Source organism: Nomascus leucogenys, chromosome X, assembly GCF_006542625.1.
Source record: "Nomascus leucogenys isolate Asia chromosome X, Asia_NLE_v1, whole genome shotgun sequence".
In the NCBI taxonomy this organism is placed as follows: domain Eukaryota; kingdom Metazoa; phylum Chordata; class Mammalia; order Primates; family Hylobatidae; genus Nomascus; species Nomascus leucogenys.
Window position 1 is genome coordinate 53,950,281 of NC_044406.1, and position 20,138 is coordinate 53,970,418.

At 41.0% G+C, this 20,138-nt stretch overlaps 1 long non-coding RNA gene across 1 annotated transcript; it reads right to left on the reverse strand.

The window, feature by feature from the left end:
• Nucleotides 1–3,597: 3,597 nt before the first annotated feature.
• LOC115833293 lies at nucleotides 3,598–19,221 on the reverse strand. The gene is made up of 3 exons (XR_004028739.1): nucleotides 19,210–19,221; nucleotides 6,073–6,076; nucleotides 3,598–3,696 (listed from the first exon to the last, which is right to left on the reverse strand). It is a non-coding gene; the product is annotated as an uncharacterized LOC115833293 (long non-coding RNA).
• Between the last annotated feature and the right edge of the window lie 917 nt (nucleotides 19,222–20,138).

Sequence of the window (20,138 nt, forward strand, 5' to 3'; positions counted from 1 at the left end):
GGACTCTTGAGGGTCAAGGAAAAATGTTTTCCTTCTGCCTCGATGTCCTGGAATAAAATCAGGCTGGTCCTTGGGTACCTAACCTTAAGCCAGGAACACAAAGCACAGGGACAGAGATCACGACTATCTGACCCCAGAGCCAGTCAGCTGTGGTGAGGAAGGTGGGACATGTAGCAACATAAAGCTGTCCTGGAATCACATACCTGGAATCTGTGTTTGTGTGGAGCAGTTCCCCAGAAAAGGGGAATGCTAGTTCCAGGACTGGTGGTGGGAGGCTAAGCAGGTGGTACCACAGATAGTACCATTCAGTTTTCCCTACTGAGCCATGAGGTCTGCAGAGTTAGGAGGTTCCCATGTCTGTCTTTGTTTCCCACACTACACCATGCCGGCACCTAGCACATTCTTCTCCTTTGGAAAGGAGTATAATGAGGAAGAAGCAACAAAAGTGGGCTACGAAATCAAAGGAACACATTGTTGGAAGTATGTCAACTCCCAACTACAAACATGAAATGCCTTTGGGCAGCATGCTGCCTCAATGCTCTGTGTGAGGCCCAGGGTTAAGGAACATGGCCACAGTGAGCACTGGTTAATAAAGGTGGCCAGGGGCTGGGCAGGTTGGCTCACACTGTAATCCCAGCACTTTGGGAGGCCGAGGTGGGTAGATCACCTGAGGTCAGAAGTTTGAGACCAGCCTGGCCAACATGGTGAAACTCCGTCTCTACTAAAAACACAAAAAAGTAGCTGGGTATGGTGGCATGCACCTGTAATTCCAGCTACTCGGGAGATTGAGGCAGGAGAATTGCTTGAACCTGGGAGGCGGGGATTACAGTGAGCCGAGATTGGACCATTGCACTCTGGCCTGGGCAACGAGTCTCACAAAAAAAAAAAAAAAAAAAGAAGTTGACCAGGAAGCCAGTCTCAGCTCTGTCACCAGAGAAGTAGATGATTTAATGAGTCCTTACCAGACCAGATGATTTTCAACATTCTTGGGAATCCTCACAATTTTGTGAAGTAGGAATGGTTATTGTACCCATGAGGAATCTGTGATCCTAAATATAAAGCCCTTGCCCAAGATGATACAGAAACAGAATTCAATGTTAGGGCTGATGCTCAACTAGAACTGTGGGACCACAGTCAGGTTTTCAATGAAATGCAGTGTAATGAGGTCGCTGGGTCGTATAATATCTCATGGCCTCTCCCTGCTTTAGTGAGCACAAAGATATGTAGAGAGAAGCAGAAAATAGCTGCTGTGATTCCGTAGCAGCATAAACTACCACCCTCTCTTGCCAGGTGTTCCTGGGACAGCCCTTTCCTCCGGCAAGGTCAAGTTTCTCCTATGCAACTGCACAAAACAAATACTCCTTGTTCAATTTCTACTGGGAAATGAGTTTAAGTAAATTGTTTTTAAAAATGTGAGGCTATAGTATGAGATAGAACAAAGCTTTTCCTCAGGAGGCTGCCAAGCCTCTCTTCGTGGATGGGATGAGGAGTTTAGGCTTTTTATCACTCCTCTGTTGTGCTAACCCACACTTTAGGATTGTGCTTGATTTACATACTGTGTGTCTACATTTTAGGTGGCATTTCTTTATAAAGTGTTGGTCCCCCATCCTTGTGCAATGGGGATAATCAGCATTGAACTATAAGAGTACAGCTGATGCTTGGATTGCCTTTCCTGGTAGAATTGAAATACATTTTATTTAGCACCCTACTCCTTCTCCAAAACTCTTGTTCCTTGGTCAATTTTCTGAATAACTGGTGCTATCTGTGTCTGATTATTTCTAGCTTGACTGTAATTATGTGACTTTTCACGAAGATGGTCTTCCTTTCCTTCCTCTATCTCTTAACAGTTTGCTGCACCGAAATCCCAAATAATTGTTTACTGGTTATAGACACCTCTTTGGTTTATGTAGACCAGCGATTCTCAAATGCAATCCATAAGTCTCCCCACTGAATCTTTGAGTCTGTTGGTGCAGGGCAGGGGTGATGTGAAAGACAATTTTCAGGGTCCACATTCTGCATTTAATGTTCAACAAGAGAATCAGCTTCATTTCGTCCAAAAACTAGCACACAGAGCAATGGGAATCACCACTGATCCTAAATGCTCTCCTGATAGTTATTTTATTATTGACTCCATGTGCTTCAAAGCTCAAATACTCATTGCATGTTTTATTCTAGAAGGATTTCAAATGGATGACTCTGTCACTCGTGGTAGGAGACAGTGACTCTTTCATGGAGAGTTCTAGTCTAGCAATGGCCGCAGTACCGCTTTACTGCTTGTCAAATCACCCATTTTATCCAATGAAGAGTGTGGAAGAGGAGTGATATGGTTTGGTTCTGTGTCCCCACCGAATTCTAATCTCGAATGTAATCCCCACCTGTTGAGGGAGGGACATGGTGGGAGTGATTTGATCATGGGAGCAGTTTCCCCTATGTTGTTCTCCTGATAGTGAGGGAGTTCTCACAAGATCTGATGGTTTTAAAAGTGACAGTTTCACTTGCACTTTCTCCCTTTCCTGCTGCATGTAAGACATGCCTTCCTTCCCCTTTGCCTTCTGCAATGATTGTAAGTTTCCTGAGGCTTCCCCAGCCGTGTAGAACTGTGAGTCAATTAAACCTCTCGTTTATAAATTATTCATTCTCAGGTAGTATCTTTATAGCAGTGTGAGAATGGACTAATGTAGATTACTGGTACTGGCAGAGTGGAGTACTGCTATAAAGATATCCTGAAAACATGGAAGCAACTTTGGAACTGGGTAACAGGCAGAGGTTGGAACACTTTGGTGGGCTCAGAAGAAGACAAGAAGATGTCAGAAAGTTTGGAACTGCCTAGAGACTTGTTGAATGGTCTTGATCAAAATGCTGACAGTGATATGGATAATGAAGTCCAGGCTGAGATAGAATAGAAAAACCCATTTTCTGAAGAGAAATTCAAGCTGGCTGCAGAAATTTGCAAACATAGCAAGGAGCCACATGTTAATAGGCAAGACAATGGGGAAAATGTCTCCAGTGCATGTCAGAGATCTTCACAACAGCCCCTCCCTTCACAGACCCAGAGGCCTAAGAGGGAAAAATGGTTTCATGAGCTGGGCCTAGGGCCATGCTACTCTGTGGAGTCTCAAGGCATGGTGCCCCTCATTCCAGCTGATCCAGCTCCAGCTGCGGCTAAAAGGGGTCAAGGTACAGCTCAGGCTGTTGCTTCAGATGGTGCAAGTCCCAAGCCTTGGTGGCTTCCATGTAGTGTTGGGCCTGCGGGAGCACAGAAGACAAGAGTTGAGCTTTGGGACCCTCTGCCTAAACTTCCCAGGATATATGGAAATGACTGGATGTCCAGGCAGAAGTCTGCTGCAGGGGTGAATCCCTTATGAGGAAGTCTACTGAGGCAATACAGAGGGGAAATGTGTGTTTGGAGCCTGTGCACAGAGTCCCCACTGGGGCACTGCCTAGTGGAGCTGTGAGAAGAGGGCCACCGTTGTCCAGACCTCATAAGGGTAGATCCATCATCAGTTTGTACTGTGCACCTGGAAAAGCTGCAGGCACTCAATGCCAGCCTATGAAAACAGCTGCAGAGCTGTGCCCTGCAGAGCCTTAGTGGTGGAGCTGTCCAAGGCCATGGAAGCCCACTCCTTGCATCAGCATGCTCTGGATGTGAGACATGGTGTCAAAGGAGAATTTGGAGCTTAAAGATTTAATGACTACCTGGGCAGGTTTTAGACTTGCATGGGGCCTCTGGCTTCTTTGTTTGGGCCAATTTTTTTTCCACTTGGATGGGAAAATTTCCCCAATGCCTGTACCTCCATTGTATCTTGAAAGTAACTAGCTTCCTTTTGATTTTACAGGCTCATAGGTGAAAGGGACTTGCCTTGTCTCAGATGAGACTTCAGGCTTGGACTTTTGAATAAATGCTGGAAAGAGTTAAGACTTTGGTGGACCATTAGGAAGGCATGATTGGTTTTGGAATGTGAAAAGCACATGAGATTTGGAGGGGCCAGGGGCCCGGTGATATGGTTTGGCTCTGTGTCCCCACCCACATTTCTCATTTCAAATTGTAATCCTCACGTGTTGAGGGAGGGACCTGGTGGGAGTGATTGGCTCATGGGGGCAGTTTCTCCAGTGCTGTTCTCATGACCGTGAGGGAGTTCTCATGAGATCTTCATTGCCAAAAGCAGTGTTATGAATAAAGTTAACCTTGGAAATTAAATTTAAATCATTTTTGCATTGCTAGTTAACATTTCTAAGAATAGAATAACCAAGTTTTCTTCACATAAATCAAGTGTACACATTCTCCTAGATTTTCTTCAAATCTCTGTTTGCCCTTTTTCTGTGCAATAAAATATTTATGTATTTTTGTATTTATGTATTGTCTCACCAGGAGTGATGAATATTTTCTTAAGCTTATGTCATCCAACAATGGTGTTAAATACTGTAAAAAGTTACCAGGGAAGCTTCTGTAATCTACTTAAAATATAGTATAAGTGAGAGAAGCTCATTTTACTTTTTATTTTTAATTTTCATGGGTATATAGTAGGTGTATATGGGGTACATAGGATATTTTGGTACAGACATGCAATGCATAAAAACATCATGGAAAATTGGGTATCTGTTTCCTCAAGCATTTATTATTTGCGTTAGAAACAATCCAATTATACTCTCAGTTATTTTTAAATGTACACTTAAATTATTATTGACTATAGTCACCCTGTTGTGCTATCAAATACTAGGCTTTAATCATTCTTTCTATTTTTATGTACTCATTAACCATTCCTACCTCCCACCCCTGGCCTCCACTACCATTTCCAGCCTATGGTAACCATCCTTCTATTCTCTATGTCCATGAGTTCAACTGTTTTGATTTCTAGATGCCACAAAATAAATAAGAACATGCAAAGTTTGTCTTTATGTGCTCGGTTTATTTCACTTAACATAATGAGCTCCAGTTCCATCTATGTTGTTGCAAATGACAGAATCTTATTTTTTTTTTATGGCTGAATAGTATCACATTGTGTAAATGTACCACATTTTCTTCATTCATTTATCTGTTAATGGATATGTAGGGTGCTTCCAAATCTTAGCTATTGTGAACAATGCTGCAGCAAACATGGGAGTACAATATCTGTTTGACATACTTATTTCCTTTCTTTGGGTATACACCCAGTAATAGCATTGGGACTTGCGTCCCAAGCCCAATAATGCTGTGGTTTTTGTAGAGTAGTAGAGGTGCTGCCTTGGTGGTTTTGGATAAGATCCAGAGGAATTCTCTGGATTACCGACAGAGACACTTGGTCTTTTCCCTTACTTTCTTCTAAATATATGGAGTCTCCCTCTCTGTGCTGAGCCACCTTGAACTGGGGGTGTGGTGATGTAAGCACCCATGTAGCCACCACTACTGGCAGTGTGCTGGGTCAGACCTCAAGCCAGCACAGCACTGTGCCTTGCTCAAGGTCCTTCCCTTCAGGGTGGCAAAAAACTGACTTCTTATGTAAGCTATTAGTGTGAGGAAGAATAAACTAAAATTGATTCCCAATTTCTTTTGATTACTAGCACAAAACAGATTTATTGAATTTAAAACTTCATACTAAATTCAACAATAAATGTAAAACAACTAAAGCTGTGTTATTTTTTCAACACTTATGTGTTTAAACTAAGTTTGTGTAAAATGATCTTCTGTATTCTACCTTGATTACATTTTAGGGGCATGAATTGTTTCTGAATTATGGAAAATTTCAAAACATATATTCCCATGTTCTCATCTCACAGCTTTAAAAATTATTACCTCATGGCAAACTTTCTCACCTTCTACCTGATATATTATTTTGAAGAAAATCAAGGACATTGTATCATTTCATTCATAAATATTTCTTGATATATTTCTCCAAATGAGAACTCCTTTTTATATTAAAAATCACCACACTCCCATTAATTTTGTTTTCAAATTATGGATTTGTGATTATAAAGTCAAAACAATCACTTTCAAAGATGAAAATTTTGTTGTTAGAAAAAAATGTGTGTATTTTATTCTGTGTGAGTGATTGTGGCTGAGATAATGTTTTATGTCAATTAGCAGTTATGTGAGACACTGCTCTAAAAAGCAAAGCACTGCAGTCAGCAAAGGATCAAGAATTATGTTTTCCCCTATTTTGATGGGAAAAATCCAACTGCAGAGTTACCTATAAGCCAACATAGAGCTACTAAATGTTATATATAAAGTTTTGATGCTGCAAAAGAAATAGCACTCGAATATAACAGTTTCTTTTAATTCTCAGCAAGGCAAGTTACTTCTATAGAAGGGTGCACGCTTACAGATGGAGCAATAGTGAGCACACACTTGGACAAGGGAGGGGAAGGGGTTCTTATCCCTGATGCACATGGCCCCTGCTGCTGTGTCATTCCCCTGTTGGCTAGGGTTAGACCACACAGGCTAAACTAATTCTGATTGGCTAATTTAAAGACAGTGACAGGGTGAGTGGTTTGGCAGGAAAAATGGTTATGACAGAGCAGGTAATCGGAATGAGTCAGAGTGGAGTAGGTAATCGGAATGAGTCAGGGTGGAGCAGGTAATTGAAAAAGGTTGCTTTATGAGGAAGTTAAGTTTAAAAGTAGAAGGTAAGGAATTGAACATACTGACATATTGATTCTTTGAAAATAAATTTAGAACTCATATCTAACAACCCCTCCCCTTGTATTTCCTTACAGCTTTCTTTTCAAACCTTTTTTTAACATGTCTTGGCTTAGTTGTCTTGCTTGATTTTCCAAAAGAAGAAGCTTCTCTGGATAAGGTGGAGGATAGTTAAGGGAGGTTTTAGTATGCGCCATTTTTATGAGCCTCTGCATCAACCTACAGATGCATGGTATGACACGGCACCTGACAAGAATAAGTACACCCATTACGGCTGCGAGGGAAGTAAGAATTGAGGCTATTATTCCTTTCCATTTACTGAACTACTTTTCTAGCCATCCTGTAAAGGGGTCATTTACCCCTGAGTTGTTGGCTAACTCATTGGACAGAGCAGTCAGACCTTGCAATGCCTTTGTTATACTTCCATCAGGGGTGGTGGTGTTTGGGATGAAGGTACAACACTGAGTTTTAATCATGACGCAAACTCCTCCTCTTTCTGCTAATATCATGTCTAAGGCTATCCTATTTTCCCAAGCCATCTTGCTAGTAGCCCCTAATTGTTCAGCTATTCCTTTAACAGCATCTCTACTGTAGTTAATAAATCGCTGTTGGTTGTAGTAGATGTAGTTTATCCAATCTACATTTTTATTAATTATCATCTACCAAAATATTGACTTAAATCCTGCAGCTATTTGATTTCGGATTTTAAATTGATCTGGTATTCTCTGTGGGACTCCAATTGTGTCTAAATAGACGTGAGAGTCTAAAGACCCATAAGGGGCTTCTCTCGCTTTACGATGTCTTATTTTTCCTTCCTCTGGTTGATGAAATGCCAGGATGAAAGGGATAGCCAATTGGACTAAAGCACAAGTGCCACTCGTTATTCGGCAGAGTGTCCAGTAAAGGTTCACCACAATACCACCACACATCTGCTCAGAGATGAACAAGGGCTGACTGATTGATAAGCTCTTGAAAATTCTTAAGCTCACTGCATCCCTTCAGGTCTACAAGGAATGCTAAGTTTCCTCCCTGTCGTGAGAGACACAAAGTGAACTTAGTGTTGGGAGACTGAAGCTGGATGGCCCTCGGGGGCTGACCCACAGGGTGCCTGCCAGACTTCGGCATATAGCAGAGAGAGAGCTTGGCATGACTTACTATTCTAAGCTGTAGAATCCTGGAAAAGAGCTACCATGCAGCCCATGCCTGGTCGACTGGAGGACCACCTTAGTGGAAAAGGGACAATCTGGGTCTCTGGCCTGCTGTGTGCAAAAGCATAACAACTGCTTTTGTTTAACGTGTGGATGGAATATTTGATCCATTCCAACTGGTATCCTGTCTTAATTGCCAAAGTTTGTTTTAAGTCTTTAACTTTTACGATAGCTATCTTGGTCTTGTCGTTAGATGGAGGAGGAGCAATTATTCCGTTGTGAGAGGTTTTGGAAGAAGGCTTAGAGGAAGGTGCAGGCGTTGGGGGATCAAAGAAATGCATTTTAAAGAATCTAATAGGGTTTGCCCCTGAAACCTCAGCCCCTATACCATAAAAGCCAGTTCCAGGCTTAAAGAAAGGAACTGGCTTAGAAAAGGGAGAGAACTTTGAGGGTTTGAGATAATAACCCGTATAGAATTACATTGGTTTAGCTGACAGTTAGTGGGGAGGGCCGTCCTTCTAGTAAAATGAATGTATGGTTTTAGGAAATTACAAAAACCTTTTGGGGCAGTTCATTCTTGCTCTTTAGTGGTCCACAGAACGTTGGACTAACTACGGCATAAAAGCTCTACAACAGAGAGCAAGACTCCTGGTTGACACTGGGGTCTTTATCAAAATCTCCCCGGATTAAATGGTGCCAATTCACTAATGCCCAGTCTGAGGAGACTCAGGAGGGACAGAGGTACTTTTCTGAAGTAGAGAGCTTTGACTTGGCAAGTCCCCACAGGGTATAACAAGGCAAACATTAAATGCAATAGTTTGAGGTGAAATTGACTTGGTTATGTTAATAACTAGATGGTCAGCAATAGAGCGAGGAAAGAAGAAAGAAGAAAGAGTAATAGAATAGATGAAAGAGAGTTAAATTTTTCTTAGCTTTAGTTTGGTAGGGTTTTTCCCTGGGACCATGGCCCACCACTCAGGAGGGGGCGGCACTCTGTTGACTCAGGTGTGATGAGTCCATCCCCTTTCCACTGTACGAACAGCAGTCTCGGTAGTTAGCAGCACAAGGTAGGGTCCTTCCCAGGCTGGCTTGAGTTTTCCTTCTTTCCACCCTTTGATGAGAACATGATCCTGAGGCTGGTGCTGGTTTACTGGAAATTCTAGGGGTGGTACCTGTGCTAAAAGACTTTTAGTTTTGAGGGAAAGGAAAGTAGAAGATAAACCAAGTATATAATTTCTAAGAAATTGATCTTTTGTTTTAAATGTGGGGACATCAGCAGTGGACTTTATAGTACTTGGTGCCTTCTTACTGAGAAATTTCCTTTAGCACCTATTTTTATTAGTTTTTATACCAAAGAAAGCCAAACACCATTTTATATTTGACAATGGTTCCTGTATGATCTTTATACCAGATAAGCTAAATTTCACCTTTATATTAGTGTGTTATTAATGTTAAACTCATTTTAATAAAACCTTGTAGACCTATTTATCCAATTTTAACATGTGACCATAAGGTAAGATTTTTATAGACTCTTTTCAACCGTTTATAATTTTTGTTAAAGAACAGGTTAGTGCTTTAAGAAAAACCTGTTGTGCTTTTAATGTCCAGTTCACAGAAAAACTGGATGATACCTCTTTAACTTTAGCCAATATGTTTACACACAGAATTTCCTTTACAATTAATGTTTCAAAACTTGCTTAAACCTTTAAAACTATATATATATTTAACCTTTTAATGTAGGTAAAAATCCACATTCTTATGCCTCCTTATAATCCTTTTACCAAAGGTATATTTTACTTTCCTTATACATCTTGCACATAAACTTTCTTCAATAGTTTTACATTCAGGAGGCCTAATTACTTTTAAATTAGACAACATTTCTTGCATAAATTCCCTTTTATAACTTTTTTTCACGACTTTCACAGATAATTCTTTGACATGTCTCAACTTTCTGACTTGTTGCAAACATCCCTTTCTTTAAACAACCAGTTGATTTATTTTAGGACAAGAATTTACCATATAACTCTCTTTTTACATCAATTCTCCTCCTTTTTTTTTCCAAAGATGATAACCATTCTTTTCCAAAGCGAACTTCCTTCATGTCTGTGGACTAGACTGCCTAAGGCCACAAGATTAGAAGTCAGGATAATACATGTTACACTGTTAACTTTTAGCAAACTTTACTTTTAGTTGAAAACCTTATAAATTTGGGATTTCAATTATCCTTTGCTATTAATAAGACCTTGTTTAGTCCAAATTAACTTACAATTGGTATAGATGGTTCCTTCCTGGTTCTGTAAGTACTTTATGGCTTGGCTGAGTGCAAACAGCTCCCACGTTTGAGCAGACCATTATTAGGCAATTTTCCTAACTCTGCTGTTACAAGAGTTTCCCTATTAATTACTGAGTACCTATTGTGTCTTTTTCCTTCAATTAGTCGGGAGGAACCATCTATCTCCTGTCCTGAAGGGAGTTCCTCATAGGTCTGGTCAGACCTTTGTATAGTAATTAATTAAGATTTATATCCCCTGTTAGAAAACCTGCTGAGTTAAGGGAATTATCAGTGGTTAATTTTAAATCATCTTTTTCTAACAGAATAGCACCATACTTTAAGATTTTTGAGTTAGCAAGCTACCTTTTTGCTTTTTTTTTTTTTTTTTCCTTAGGATAGTTCTGAACTGGCGAGGTGTGCTCACAATGAGGTTTCCTCTAAAAGTTATTTTTCTACTTTCTTCTGCTACCAAAGCAGTTGCCGCTACAGATTGAATTCATTTGGGCCATCGGCGGGTTACTGGGTTAAGGATTTTTGATAGGAAGGCTACGGGTTGTCAGTGGCCTCAGTGCTTTCAGGCTATGCCCTTGTTTACACTGACAACAAGGTGGTATTGGAGTGTTATAGTGTCACAGAGAAGACCTTCAATTATCAATTATAGGTTTTAAATTTACTCTGGCCTTTAAAGGAATATGGTACATTGTTTTCTCTTTACTACTTCTATCTCTCTCATTCTCTCTGACTTTCTATTTCTCTCTCTCTCTCTAACTCCCTCTTTGTCTCTTCCTCTCTCTCTCTCTCTTTCCTCTCTCTCTCTCTTTCCCCCCTCTGTCTCTCTCCTCTCTGCTGGTCTTTCCCTGCCTCTGCCAGCCACTTATGCTGCTGTTCTCCCCTCTCCTTCCCCTTTCACCCCAGAGACTAAAAGTTCCTCTGAGGAGGAGACAACATTAGACGCGGGGAAACAAACAAAAGAGCGAGCAGCCTCTGAATCGACTAAAAACGTGATAAGCTCATGTTTAGATCCCACCTCCAAATTTATAAAGGGCTCCTGGTGGGACTCAAGATAAAAGAGACAGAGCCCCTGACCCCCCATTCTTCCTCGAAAGTTACGGGTGGAAGGGCTTCTTTCTTCTTTCTTAGTTCAGGACATCCTCTCTTGAAGTGGCCTGTTCTTCCACATCTATAGCACCTATCTTGTCCTTCCTCTTTCTTAGTTCTGGGATTCTTTAACCCTGCTCCACCATACTCTTTAGGGGGCCTGCTAGACGAGGACCTTGGTCCTCCAGATGGAGGCTGGGGTCCTTTAAAAGAGGGTTCAGACCCTTTATAGTTTCTGGCTCCCTGGAAACTATCTAGAAGTACCTGGGTTTGAAGCCATCTGTTGGAAGGAGGAAAACATAAGTTTTGTCTTTTGTTTCTGATTTTCTTCGTCCGTTTTCATGTATACTCACGTATACTTTATGAGCTTCCCTGAGAAGCTCACTTAGGAGACCGTCTTCCCAATTGTCTATCTTTTGTAACTTTTTTGAAATGTCTGGACAACTTTTAGTGACAAATTGGAGTTTCAACATTCCTTGCCCAAGGGGATCATCCAAATTGAGGCCTGCATATTGCCTCATTCGCTCCCTCAGTCTATCTTGATGGTTTTGGGGTAAGGTTCAAGGTTCAATTTCCCTTACTGATCATTTCTCACCTTGTGTGGTGAGGCTCAATTTCCCCCACTGGAAATTTCTTGCCTTTTCTACTCCTGGAGGTTCATGTGAGGTTCACTCCCCACCAGTGGGGATGTCTCGCCTCTTTTTAACCTCTAAGCCACCCCGGCCAAGGAGTACTTCACCTTCCCCGGCACCCGCCCCCGCTTTCTTACCTTGGTCCCGACCACCAACGGAATACTTTACCTGCTCCTGCGGCTTCTCCGTCCTTGGTCTGTGCACAGAGTCATTGCTGCAGTATGTGAGGATCCTTTAAGCTAGGTTGCTGGCCAGTTTTTTTTCCTCCCGCGTTGCTGAGAGCTTGGGTTATTCCTCGCACTGGGTAGGTCTTGATTTCTCACCCCTGAGGCCACCACAAGGGGGCAGGGTGCACCTCCTCACGAGAGAGAACCAGAGACTGTCCCCAGAGGGGAATGTAATCACAGACGAGCCTCCAAATTGTTATATATAAAGTTTGGTGCCACAAAAGAAATAGCACTCGAATATAAAATTTTTTTTAAATTCTCAGCAAGGGAAGTTACTTCTATAGAAGGGTGCACCGTTACAGATGGAGCAATGGTGAGCACATACTTGGACAAAGGAGGGGAAGGGTTCTTATCCCTGACGCACGTGGCCCCTGCTGCTGTGTCATTCCCCTATTGGCTAGGATTAGACCGCACAGGCTAAACTAATTCCGATTGGCTAATTTAAAGAGAGTGATGGGTGAGTGGTTTGGGGGGAAAAATGGTTATGACAGCAGGAGTAGGAATCCGGATGAGTCAGGGTGGAACAGGTGATTGAAATGAGTCAGGGTGGAGCAGGTAATTGAAAAAGGTTGCTTTATGAGGAAGTTAAAAGTAGAAGGTAAAGAATTGAACATACTGACATACTGATTCTTTGAAAAGAAATTTAGAACTCATACCTAACATAAAGTACTTTTTCAAGTTGCTTTTATGCTTGATGTGTTAAGGAAAGACAAAAAGAACTTGTAGCTTCCCTTTGTAAATATGAAGGTGTCTTGTGAAACTGATCCAGCCATAAATATATCCTAGGAATACTGATTCTTAAGAGTTTCATATTGCTGACCAAAGAAAACAAATCCTATATAAAGAAGTGATTCTTTTTTTTTTTTTTTTTTTTTTTCAGACGGAGTCTCACTCTGTTGCCAGGCTGGAGTGCAGTGGCATGATCTTGGCTCACTGCAACCTCCGCCTTCTGGGCTCAAGCCCCTAGATTCTGATGAGTCATACTTGCCAGTGGAAGACATCTCCCCACACCCAGTGAAAGCAGTCTTCCCAACCTCAGCAGAAGTGGCATACCCACCCCCAGTGTCAATGACATCCTCACTGACAGTAGCATTAGCTTGTCCACCTTCAGTAGTATTGGACCTCCTATCTCAATCTGAGATTAACCCTGCATTGCCTGAGGAAACTATAATGGCCTCCCTCAAGGCAGTTGTCATGTAGACAATGCTGATTCTCCTTAGGCTCCACCTTCATTGTTTATCTTTGCTTCTAGACCTATAACTAGATACACACCCCAAAGGTGAGTTACCTGTGAGGAGGTGTGATACAATTCAAATAACTACTTCTGTTTTCTAATTGATAGAGACAGAATCTGGGGAGCAGCTGTGGGAATAGATACTAAGGGTGTAGGATAATAGTGGAAAGACCATAAAGTTTGATCAGGTTAAATTTATTGATATAGGCTCACAAAGCAGAGATTCTGCATTTAATGTTGCAGCTCATGGAATTAGAAAGGACTCTAATAGTTTGGCTAGTTGGTTAACTGAAATATGAATTAAAATATGGCCCAGAGCAAAGCTGAAATGCCTGTCTTGCCTTTGTTTAATGTAAAGGACCAGATTTAAAGTCTTAGGGAAATTGGAGTATGATAGTGGATTTGTCATTCACCCATACTGGGAAGGTCCAGAAGACATACTTTTCACCTGTGGGGAAGAGTAAATTTTTCCCTGTAGGTTTGACAAAAATGGGTCTATAAAACTAACTGATAATAGATTAACAACAGGTAAAAAGGGCATACAAGTTTATTCACATGCATATGGGCATGGGAGTCACATACAAAGTATGAAGCTCAAAACAGAGATCAGTTGGTTGAAGGTTTTATATTATCCCGAGGTTACAGAAAGAATAGGGACTTGGAACTTGGCAAGACAGGTTATGGGAGGGAGACAAAAAGAAAGGCAAGAGGTAAAGTCAGTTTTGTTAGGCAAATGAATCTTCACAGGTAGCACCCCTCAGAAACAACAGATGGCAACCTGTGGTTGAATTACTCTTCCCTATCTATACAAGGGGAAGGGCCTCAGAGAAAGCCTGGCTGTTTATTTCATTGATGTAGATTTTTCTCTACAGATGCAAATCTCCTCCACAAAAGGCAGCTTTTCAGAAGTATTCCTGTCTGCAGGCCTTCTGAATAAACGTCTTGAAATATGTCACAGTATACTCTGGGGGTGAAATTTTTTTTTTGTTTCCTTTATACCAATTCTGTGATAAATTTTTATGAGGAGAACCCCAGCATACTTCAAGAGCTCCATGATTTCTCTTCTCTTTAGGCCATACATTACAGAGGGAACTGCAATCACTGAGTTGGAAACTTAAATGCAATAGGAATAATTGGATCACAGGGTGGCAGGGGCCAAGTGGCAGTACTCCATTACCAAAGGCAAGGTGTACATTGTTACCACAATGGACAACAGAGTCAAAGCCACAATCACAATAGTTTGATTTGCACAGAACTGTAGTGTTGGCTAATTGATCATGGTGCTCCTTGAAGTGAAATAGGTAGGAAGCCTACTAAATTCTTATTGATCTGTATAAATAGAAAAGTTCTAGCTTAAATGAACAAAAGCTTAACATGAATCATAAAAACAGAGACTCAGATTCCTCACACAATTTCCAGACTGAAGCCAGTTTACAGACGCAGAATCCCTTGAACGAAGAGGTCAGGTTTCCTTGAGGAAGGACCCCAGTTCACTACCAAAAATTTATACTTTTAGTTTTTCTCCCAGCCTTCCCCAAGTGAATCTATGACCTTTTACCAGGCTAACTGTGCACTGGGGAAAAGGAAATAATCAGATCTTTCAGGGACTACTATACACTGGCTCTGAAGTGGCACTAGTTCCAATAGACCCAAAATATCACTGTGGCTGACTAGTCACAGTGGTGGCTTGTGGATCCCAGGTGATCAATGGAGTTTTAGCTCAGGTCCATCCCACAATGGGGCTAGTGGGTCTCCAAAACCATCCTGTGGTTGTTTTCCCATTTCCAGAATGCATAATTGGAATTGACATACTTGGCAGTCTGCGTAATCCCAACACTGGCTCTCTGACCTGTGAAGTGAGAACTGTTAGGGTTGGAAAGGTCAGGTAGAAGCCCCTAGAAATCCTCTACCAAGGAAAATAGTAAATCCAAAGCAATACTGCATTCCTGAAGGGATTGCAGAGATTAGTGCCACCATCAAGGAATTGAAAGAGGTAAAGGTGGTGGTAATTCCCACCATATCCCCATTCAACTTTTCTATTTGACCTGTATAGAACACAGAGGAATCTTGGAGAATGACAAGATTACCAAAAGATTAAGCAGGTGATGGTTTTAAAATCCAATTGCAGCTGCTTTACCAGATGTGGTTTCATTGCATCTGCAAACTAAAACATCATCTGGTTCCAGGTATGCATCTGGCCTGGTATGCATCTGGCAGATGTCTTTTATCTCCATCCTTGGTGTTGACCTAAAATAAGAGGCTGAGGCACAATAAATAATTTAAAGCGTTCACTTGAGCCAAAATGAAGACAGCTGTGAGGAAGATTGAGACACAGTTACACTTGGATATGAGCTCTGTCTGGCCTTTGTTATAAGCAAATTTTTATTTTTATTTTTTAATTTTTGTGAGTACATAGTATGTGTATATATTTGTGTAGTACATGAGATGTTTTGATACATGTATGCAATATGTAATAATCACATCATGGAGAATAGGGTATCCATCCTCTGAAGCATTTATCTTTTGAGTTACAAGCAATCCAATTATACTCTTTTAGTTATTTTATAATATACAATTATTATTGACTATAGTCGCATTGTTGTGAAATCAAATAGTGTCTTATTCATTCTTTCTAACTATTTTTGTACACATTAACCATCCCCACCTCCCCTCCAGACCCCAATACCCTTCCCAGACTCTGGTAACCATCCTTCTACTCTCTACGTCCAGTAATTCAATTGTTTTGATTTTTGGATCCCACAAATAAGTGAGAATATGCGATGTTTGTCCTTCTGTGCCTGGCTTATTTCACTTAACATAATGATCTCCATTGTCTAGGGTGACACCCAGAGTTCTTGGTCTCACGGCCAAGGAAATCAAGGACGTGGACATACCAAAGATGAGGTTTAGAGCAGAAATTTAATAGGAGAAAGAGAACAGTTGTTTGGTACAGAGAAGGGTCCCGGAAAAAGGGTTGCCATCCCACAGTGAAATGCAGGGCTTTTTATAGATGAGCTAGTGGGGAGGCGGTATCTGATCTACATAGGGCATGAAAAACCGGTTAGGACCATGTGTGCATCTGCATAGGGTGGGAATCTCTGGCAGCCCCCCACCCCAACCTTTTATTATGCAGGTGAGTCTTCAGCCTGAGCTACTCCATGTTGCTGTTTTCTTACTGTGCATGTGCTAAAAAAGGGGCGGTGGAACTCCCATGGTGAACATGCCTGGTCCCAGGTAGCCCCTTCTATCTGTGCAGCTGCTGGCATACCCCTCAGTGCAAACTTCCAGCCTCCTTATCCTTGTTTGCAGCCCGATCTTCCAGGCTGCTCTTTGTTAGAAAAGAAGTGATTTCTTGGGCTGCTTTTTGTTAGAAGGGAAGTTCTGCTGAGGACTCTTTGCCCTCATTATCTGCCTAAATAGTTTCTTTTTCTCTCCTGTATCATATGGATCACATTTACTTTATCCATTCATCTGCTGATGGACACTTATGTTGCTTCCAAATCTTAGCTATTGTGAACAGTGCTGCAACAAACATGGGAGTGCAGATATCTCTTTGATATCCTGGTTTTTGTTTTTGTTTTTTTCCTTTTGAGTATATACCCAGCACTAGAATTGCTGGATTACATGGTAGCTCTATTTTTAGTTTTTTGAGAAACTGCCAAACTGTTCTCCATAGTGGTTGTACTAATTTACATTCTCACCAACAGTGTAGGAGAGTTCCCTTTTCTCCACATCCTCACCCGCATTTGTTATTGCCTGTCTTTGGATATAAGCCGTTTTAATTGGGGTGAGATGATATCTCGTTGTTTTGATATGCATTTCTCTGATGATCGGTGATGCTGAGCATCTTTTCATATCCCTGTTTGCCATTTGTATGTCTTCTTTTGAGAAATGACTATTCAAATCATTTGCGATTTTTTGATTTATTAGTTTTTTTCCTATAATGTGGGTTGAGCTCCTTATATCTTCTGGTTATTAATCCCTTGTCAGATGGGTAGTGTGAAAATGTTTTCTCCCATTTTGTAGGTTGTCTTTTCACTTTGTTGATTGTTTCCTTTGCTGTGCAAAAGCTTTTTAAATTGATGTGATCCCATTTGTACATTTTTGCTTTGGTTGCCTGTGTACAAGCAGATTTTTAAAGGCAAAAAAGGGGGACAGAGAGTGGGCTGATACAAAGTTGTTTGTCAGGACTTCTCTTTGGTTTATAGAAGTAATACTGGTTAGTGATTGGCTATATATTGTTAATCTATAAGGCCTGGGTTATCTTGTCTCATGCAGTATTGTTAATTTATAGCTACTTGTGGCAATAGCAAGCAGTTTCTGTCATCAAATCCCAAAATTTACGTTCATGTATTCAATGCACAGTAAGCCAAACCCTGACACTTCAGTGCTTAGGAGCAGAGGAAGGTTTATTCAATTTAGCCAAAGCAAGAGATCAGGACAGACAGTCTCTCAAATCTGATCTGCCTTCGAACATAATTGGAGGATTTTATGAATAAGGTAGGAATGCGGGAGGTGGGATCATCAAAGTTGTTTGTGCCCCTCGGACTCTAGATGTCATCAGTCCCGATCAAACTTTTGGATGCCATCGAGGAGGTCTGCATGACTTAAGGATCATTGTTCTTTAAAATAGAAACAGGTTCATTAATCTTGAGAGTAGGTCCAGGGTTCAGGATATAAAGTTAATCAATTACTAGTGATTATTCTCTACAGAAATGATTATGTACCAGCAAGCATGCACGGATGAGGAAAAGGACAAAGACAAAGGAGAATAAGTAAAACAACCTGATACTTAAAATAAGGGCTCGGTTACAACATCCTCAATGTCATTGTTCCATTTCTCAATCTTAAGGAGTTGGTATGTTGATTCATTATAACTATTTCCTGCTGGTAAGGGCAGCAGGAACCTGCGGTTGAAAATATTCATGTGTTCTGGGACTTACAGAAGCAATTCTTTGCAACATCATTGAACAAGGTGTTAGGATCCTCTGAGAGAGGTGATTTTGAAATCTTATACATATAGTGCAGCAGCAATATAATCCACAACAAAGGAGTATGCCTATTCCTATAATCAAAGCTAGAATTATTAATTTTTTTCCATCAAGAGAGTATTGAGTTGCACCAAGAAGATAAATATTGGTTTAGTGACATCATGGCGTCAGACACGGTTTTAATTTGTGAATATCTTTAAAGTTTCCTGTATTGTCTGGGATGTATACAAGACATTTGTTTTTGATTATGGCATACGTTCCCCTTTGTGTAGCTGTGAGGACATTGAGGGTCATGCGGTTCTGCAAGATTGCCTTTCTCATAATGGTCATTTCAGAGGTCACTAAAGAGATGCCTCTGAATGCATCCTTTAGCATATGCTGCATATAGTTTGTGAGGGTCCTGGTATGCCAGATAACATTTTCTAAACTAACTCAGGGAACAGAAATGGATAGGAGATGGTCATAACAGTGGAAACCAACCTGGTCCATTGGTACAACACATATTGGAAATCTGCAGGCTGTCCATCGGTGTTTTCCAAATGAAACTGGACCCAGGGGAAACCCAGGGTGCACCATTCTATCCATTCAATAAGGTAGTCAGGGCCAAAGATCAGTGTCACATAGCCATTTAGTTCCACTTGGGGCTAGTCATCGAATTCCTAGCCTCTGTGTCCCATCAGTAGAAAACCAGTTAGTTTGTTGCAGCACTAGAGTATGTTGACATTGCTGTGGGGGCATCCAGCCCATATTATTAATATTTGGGCAATGATCATAAGAGTTATTTTTTTTGTTCCTAAGGTGTCAATTTGATTTAAGTAGCTGGTGGTGGGTGTCATCCAAAGGAAATCATCCCAAACTAAATAGAAACCTTCCTCAGTATAGTGACTGTTAATAGTCAAAACTTTGGGGGTTGCCAAGAACTCATTCAGGAGAGGAGCAGCATATGCAGAAGTTTGTCAAATAGTCTGATTTATAGTAAAAGGTTTTCTGTGACCTGGGTTTTGGAGGGTTACATTAATGACAGGCCATAACCTTTTATTTTCTTGTGTTAGAACACCAGGGACCTGATTTTCTTGTAAATTGTTTTTCATTAAGATTTGTAAATGTACTCAGTCATTTCCTTGCAGAGGTGAGACCCACCAAGGTAATCCAGAAATGCCAGATATAGGTAGCAGCCCACAAACCCCACAAGCTTCCTGTTGTAGGCTATCTGTATAATGCTGTGCCCATTGTAGGAAAAGATTGGTTTCAGGAGACACCATAAGCTCATATATTATTATGGAGATTAGCAAGAATATCATAATTAAATGATAGAAGGCCTTACTTATTTGCAAAGTTTTTCTTAAAGAGCAGCTTCAAGTTTTCAGTTGGTTCACAGGTCCATTTAGGTTGATTACCTCATACATCGAGCTGAGGAGGGGCAATCTTTACCTGTGGGTATAATGTACCCAAAGTTTAACCACAGCCAATTTGATAGATAAATGAGTGGTCAGGAGGACCTCATAGGGTCCTACCCATTGAGGGACCAGTTGATGATCCAGTCCAGTTTCCCTCCAGGTCTTGAGTAGAACTTGGTCTCTGGCCTGGAAAGGGTGAAGTGGCATGTCCATGGGGAAGGCCAACCTGTCAGAAGCAAACTCTTGAACAGAGGTTACTTTTTAATTTGGCAATTTAATTTCAAAAGCACTCAATTGGAGCCTACTTTAGGGAGCAACCTGAATTCTCAGCAGGGCAGAGGGCACTACCTTGTCCCAAGTTAGATTGGTTTCTTGGCACATCTTAGCAATTGTTCTTTTCACAGTATGATTCATTTTTTTCAGTCTTTCCTGTGGATTGTGGACACCGTGCTGTGTAAAGTTTCTATTCAATGTCTAGGATCTGAGACATTTCCTATACTACCTGAGAGACAAATGTTGTGTTGTT